The sequence below is a fragment of the Leptidea sinapis genome, chromosome 10, assembly GCF_905404315.1.
Source record: "Leptidea sinapis chromosome 10, ilLepSina1.1, whole genome shotgun sequence".
NCBI classification, from domain to species: domain Eukaryota; kingdom Metazoa; phylum Arthropoda; class Insecta; order Lepidoptera; family Pieridae; genus Leptidea; species Leptidea sinapis.
In genome coordinates, this window is record NC_066274.1 from 12,433,003 (window position 1) to 12,440,308 (window position 7,306).

Genomic DNA, 7,306 nt, shown 5'->3' on the forward strand with positions numbered 1-7,306 from the left:
AATTGTAATGGTGATGGCGGATTGGTCATTGAAACTATATAGTCCGTCCACAGTTATTTTACGTTGTTGTTTATATTGGTGTTCCTGTCGAGTCGTTCTGTGAAGTTCCTAGCGTTTATCTTTAATATTTTGTGATATTTCATCTCTTAACATGCCGAAAAGAATTCAAAGTAGCGGAAGAAATATTTATTTATTATTTGTGCGTAATTTCTGTGAAAGAGAAAAACAAAATAATGTTCCTTTAATTACATTTGCAAATGTTCGTCAACGAATAGCTGCTGTGAAAGATATGTAAATTAGGGGGTCTCATATTTAATTTTTTTCCCAATTTTACTGGAAACTTGATGTCCTATAGAAAGATCCTTATGTCCTATAGAAAGGTGTTTATTAGTAATTGTGGAATAACCCATAGGAGTATTCAACCATTGATGGGGTGGAACAAGACTTCTGTATTAGACATTCGTGTCTAATACAGAAGTCTTGGGTCGTTAATGGGAATGGTCGCTATCCCGATTTTAAAAAACAAAACAGGCGAAGTATCGGATAGTAACAACTATCGGCCGATCTCCCTGGCAACCATAACTGCTAAGGTACTCGATGCAGTGCTTGAGCGGCAGGTGTGTAATCATCTTAAATTAAGTGATGCTCAGTTCGGCTTTAGACCGATGCTATCTACCCAGTGTGCAATCCTGTCGCTAAAGCATGTGGTAGGTTACTACACGAAATAGAATACGCCTGTATATGCAGTGTTTCTCGATCTTTCGAAGGCTTTCGACCTAGTCAGATACGACTTATTGTGGGGTAAGTTGAGGCAGACGGGAGTACCGGGACCTTACGTAGACTTGTTCTCCCATTGGTACGAGCATCAGACCAATCAGGTAAGATGGTGGAAACATACTATCGGAGGAGTACAGGTTGGAATGCGGGGTGAGGCAGGGGGGTTTAACCTCACCGGCGCTTTTCAACCTGTATATAAATGAGCTGATCGAGGCACTCGGTGGCGCACATGTCGGCTGCTCGATTGATGGTCACTGTGTTAACAGCATCAGTGACGCTGACGACATGGTGCTGTTGAGCCCATCGATCGGTGCTCTCCGGCAGTTGTTGTCCATCCGTGAGAGGTACGCGGAATCTCACGGGTTCCGCTATAATATTTAAAGTGAACTGCTCGTCTTTAAGGCAGCAAAGAAAAAGCCGACTTATGTGCCACCAGTAACGCTCGGAGGTGTTCCACTGAGGGTTACTGAGTTCAAATACCTGGCCATATTGTAACTGAGCACCTTAAAGACGATGCAGATATTGAAAGGGAATGGAGAGCGTTGGCTGTCCGCTGCAATATGCTGGCTCGCAGGTTCTACCGTTGTACCGCACACGTTAAAGTAACCTTGTTCAAGGCGTTTTGCCAGTCCTTATATACCTGTGCCCTGTGGGTTGGATATACGCAGCGGGCATACAATGCTCTCCGAGTGCAATATAATAATGCTTTCAGGATGTTGTTAGGAGCACACGTTGATGACTTTTCATCAATCATCCGCAAACGGACAGCCTCACTGATTCGTAGGATTCGTGCGAGTACTAACAATATCCTGATGGTTATAGGTAATAATCCCGAATGTGCTGTTCTGAGACACTGGGTTCATATACACACCCATGTACCTGGTGCCTCAAAACTACGCAGATTTATGAATTAAATTAAATCAAATATAATGTTCAAATATTTTAATAATTTTGCTAATTTTTAATTTTACTAACATAGTTTTAAGTATTACTTGTCTTACAATATATAGACTTATAATGGTCTGAACTAAATGAATTTTATTTTTATTTTATTTATGGAAAGGCCTGACACTGTCGCCTGTAGATGCAGGTACCTGACTATTTTGAAACAAAATCGCGATGAAGGCAGGTTTGTTGTATTTCTGGATGAGACCTATACTAATTCGCCTTACACACTAAATAAATGCTGGCAAATAGAAAATGAAAAAGGTGTCCTAAAAACGATTTTACTGGCGCGCGATGTACAATTGTTCATGCAGGTGGTGAAATGGGATTTATACCAAATGCCTTATTAATGTTTAAATCCCAGTCTAAATCAGGTGACTACCACGATGACATGATTAAATCCTAATTATAATTGAAATTAGCCTTTACATACCAAATATAACAAAAATTATCGTAAGCAAATTATGTACAACTGAACTGATTCCAAATATAGATAAATTTAAATGCTTTCGGCCGATAACAAAAGATCTTATTACAAACTTTACGTTCAAATATATCATTATATTGTATAAAAAATTATCAGCAATACCCTAAAATTTAACAAGTCGTATAAGGGAGTCATAGAAGCTAAATATGGCAACATAGCGCTCAGGTTAGCTAACCTAACAGCTAGAGGAAAAATAACTGTGAACGCACTGTCGATATAGTATGGTCATTGAAGTAAGTAGGTAGTTTTGTGTCTCTATGTAAATCAATACATTTTTTTTTATTTCGTAGGTAAATTGCATTACACTTGAAATATGTAATTTTCTCATATATCTGTATGTATGTACGTTCGAAAGGCTGATTTCCTAAAAGAAGAACGAGCAAGAAACTCTAAGGAGCTCTAAGGTTACTCTTTATAATGGTAATAAGTACAGGTCCTTATTTTCAATTTTTCAAATCATTTCAATTACAATATGTGCAAAGTGATGCAACAAAATACACAAACGTCAATTGAGTGATTACTAAACGCCTATGAAATTTAGCAACTTCTCTTCATGGGTGTCATTTTCATGGTTTTCGGGGTCAACAATAACGAATATCGGGTCAAAATCAGAAATACAAGATGGCACCTATGAAATTTACCAACTTCTCTTCATGGGTGTCATTTTCATGGTTTTCGGGGTCAACAATAATGAATATCGGGCCAAAATCGAAATCCAAGATGGCGCCTATGAATTTTACCAACTTCTCTTCATGGATGTCATTTTCATGGTTTTCGGGGTCAAAGATAACGAATATAGGGGCAAAATCGAAATCCAAGATGGCGCCCATGAATTTTACCAACTTCTCTTTATGGGTGTCATTTTCATGGTTTTTGGGGGTCAACAATAACGAATATAGGGTCAAAATCGTAATCCAAAATGGCGCCTATGAAATTTACCAACTTCTCTTAATGGGTGTCTTTTTCATGATTTTCGGGGTCAACAATAACGAATATCGGGTCGAAATTGAAATTCAAGATGGCGCCTATCTAATTACCAACTTCACTTCATGGGTGTCATTTTCATGGTTTTCGGGGTCAACAATAACGAATATCTGGTCAAAATCGAATTTCAAGATGGCGCCTATGAAATTCACAAACTTCTCATTATGGGTGTCATTTTCAAGGTATTTAGGGTCAACAATAACGAATTTCGGGTCAAAATCGAAACCCATGGTGGTGCCTATGAAATCTACAAAATTTTTTTCATGGTTGTCATTTACATCTCCAGAATTAGAATTCATTCATAAACTTAAATTATTATAAAAGGCCTGTCCAACAATATCCCACATGCTAAATTAATTCTTCATTCCCTAAATATAGAAATATTTACGTTTCGACTTTTCACCCTCAATATTTACAAAACACATTCCGTTACTAATCTAATTAAAAATCTCAAAATTTGATTTTGAAAGACCTATCTAATGATACCTATTACATAAATGTAACATATAGCTTTTTTTTTATGGAATAGGAGGACAAACGAGCGTACGGGTCACCTGTTGTTAAGTGATCACCACGGCCCACAATCTCTTGCAACACCAGAGGAATTACAGGAGCGTTGCCGGCCTTTAAGGAAGGTGTACGCGCTTTTTTTGAAGGTACCCATGTCGTATCGTCCTGGAAACACCGCACAAGGAATTTCATTCCAAAGCTTTGTAGTACGTGGAAGAAAGCTCCTTGTAAACCGCACTGTGGAGGACCGCCACACATCCAGATGGTGGGGATGATATCCTAACTTGTGGCGTGTCGTGCGAAGGTGGAATTCGGCGGCAGGAATCAGGTTGAACAGCTCTTCGGAACACTCCCCGTGATAAATGCGGTAGAATAGACACACAATGAAGCGAAGTCTCTACGCAACGCCAAGTGATCTAGCCGTTCACAGAGCACTGGGTCCTCGACAATTCGAGCTGCTCTGCGTTGCACGCGGTCAAATGGATCGAGCTGATACTGGGGTGCGCCAGACCAGAGATGACAGCAATAGGAGTAATGCGCAGGTCCGGCCACACATGGAGATGTGTGGCCGGACCTGCGCTTTGTACAGCGCTATAATGTGGGCCAGCTGTATTGCCGTGCTCTATTAATGACGCCCAGTTTCTTTGAAGCAATTTGGCTTTGCCCTCCAGATGGCCACGAAATTGGCAATCGCTCGAGATCGCTCGAGATCGCTCGAGACCCAGTATTCCGATACTAGGCGAGGTTTTTAGGGAGATGTTGTCAAAGAGCGGTGATACGACAAATGGGGTTTTTTTAGTGGTAAACGCGCAAACTTGAGTCTTCTGGGGGTTAAATTGGACAAGGTTCAATTTACCCCATTCCGCGACCTCGAGAGAGGACTCGATTGAAGACGCAAGTTTCTCCCGGCACTGGTCGACAATTTCCCGAGAGAGACCTGCATGGCCCGTGTATACGGCATCACCAGTGCTGTCGTCTGCATAGCAATGAATATTGGAGGTGTCCAACATATCATTGATATGCAGAAGAAACAGCGTAGGAGATAGCACACAGCCTTGGGGCAATCCAGCGTTCACGGGCTTCGGGTTCGAGCAATGTCCGACAACCACCTGTATGCTGCGCCCAGTGAGGAAGCTGGAGGTCCACTTGCACAAGCTCTCGGGAAGCCCAAATGATGGAAGTTTTGAGAGGAGCTCCTTGTGCCATACACGATCAAAGGCCTTCGCTATATCCAGGCTAACTGCCAGGCCTTCCCCCTTGCTTTCAATAGCCGTAGCCCATCTATGTGTTAGGTATACCAGAAGATCACCTGCCGACCGACCATGGCGAAAGCCGTATTGTCGGTCGTTGATCAACTGGTGACCCTCTAGGTATACCAAGAGCTGACAGCTAATTATGCTCTCCATGATTTTGGAGAGCAGGGAGGTAATAGCATTAGGCCTGTAGTTTGCCGAATCCGAACTGTCTCCTTTTTTTTGGATCGGATGGACGAGGGCTGACTTCCATGAGTCAGGGACTACGCCTTTGGAATAAGAGTGCCGGAATAAACGCGTTAGCACCGGCGTCAACTCAGGGGCACACGTTCTAAGCACGATTGGAGAAATGCCATCCGGCCCGCTCGACTTCCTGACGTCCAACGCTTCCTTAATCCCGCATTATTTTCAAAAGACCAAAGGAAATGTCATGTATCAAACCAGAATCTTACTTTCAAAGACCCACCCAACGATACCCCACAAGGTATGTCTCCAGTATTTTTTTCAACTCCACTTTTAGGGGAGGTGTCCTTAGGGGGGAAGCTACGTCCAAAGCACCAGACAACACAAAAAATGGCTTGCGTACAAAGCATACATGTCATAAGTGAAACTTAACTAACTTAACTTTTAAATTTTGTTTATATTAATAATTATCCTAATCTGTTCTCTAAGCCAATTGATTTTTGTCAATATTAGAAATTATTAGATGTTTTACTAATTATTATTTCTCATTAAACCTGCACGATACAAAGCTAGTAGGGAAGATGTTCTACATACTCGCGGCCGCGCGCTAAACCTGCATGATACAACGCTAGTAGTGAAGTTGTTTTACTTCATAGCGGTACCGTCTGCTTCATGCTACATTCGAATTTTCTCACTCTATCCCTCCCCTCTTCTAGGATAAAAACGTCCTTCATTTTCGTGACAATTTATTCCGTTTCATCCGTAAAAAATTTACCCTCATGCGGGCAAAGAAGTTTCACTTCAAAAATGATCCCAAAATCGTTCTCTGCCCCCTCGAGAGCCTCGGATACGATACCCATATTGTTGAAATCAATATTTTGTGCGGCGGGGGAGTCTGATGTCTGACATAAGATGATTTGAGGGATTGGAGTTTAGTCTTTGGGGCAAGATACAGAAAACCGGTATGTTTATAATAGTTTTAAGCATGATTGCAAATTCAATCTACGGACCGGTAGTAGAACCTGAGAGTAGAACAAACCATATATGATACTTTATTTATCACAAGATTAGACAATAAACTATACAATTAAGATTTAAGAGAATAATTTACTTACCACGGAGCGCACAACCGAAAGCACAACGTCTCGGCATTACACCAAAGTTCATAAATTCCACAAACAAAAGTGTCGCTATCACAAAAAGTAGAAATACACAGAATAAGGAGATTTTTGGAGTAAATTCGCAACAGCAAGGCAGAGGAGCACAAAGCTCGACTCGACGCACTTAAACTTCGATTTCAATACCAAAAATATGCAAAATGGAACACGAGAGCTACATACATGTGCAAACTGCAAACGCTAGAAGTAGCCGCCATTTTATGACCAGTGGGCAGGTTTCAAAGCGAGTGACAGCTGACAAAGCTTTAATTTTGGGGCCAACTATCAGATGGCGCTACAGTTTTCTGAAAACGTCTCTATAAGGCGACTGTCCCACCCCTGCTTTATACCAAGTTTATGTGCAAGGCCGTATATATTTATTTCCTTAAATTTATTTCTTGTTGACACTCTTGGTCCTAATTTATAAATGGCACCAATAGCTCGTTTCTGCATTGTGAAAATAGTGTTAACATAAGCCTGAGAATTTTCCAAGGCTTCAAAAATTTGCTGAATAAGCTCAACACCCGCATCTGTTATTGAGCGACCCCTTGAGAAACCAAATTATTACCATAAAAATGGTAATAATGTTAACACGAAAGACATTTTTATGTTTTGTTTTAGATTTTAACAATAGGTACTGATTTTTTATTAAAAATGCATCCTTTTTATTTATATTTCTAAACAAATTATTTTACAATACAGTCATAGATAACCTGGCTATGTATCTTTAGATATACATTTAGATCATAACATAATTATTATCAAAGACTCTTGTCACTGTATCCCACAGGATTCATGTATTTTTTTTAAAACAACTCTCATTGGATTTTTTTCTGAATTTTTCTAGGTATCTTTGGGCTACAAGAATTAACGAACGCCATATGAAAATTATTTTGATATTCACAGCTTTTTTCTCTGCCTTGTAAAGGGTTCAAGATAATATTTTTCACAAATTCAACAAAATTAATCTAGAATTTACTGGGTCGAGCAATAATTACAATTGAATAGAA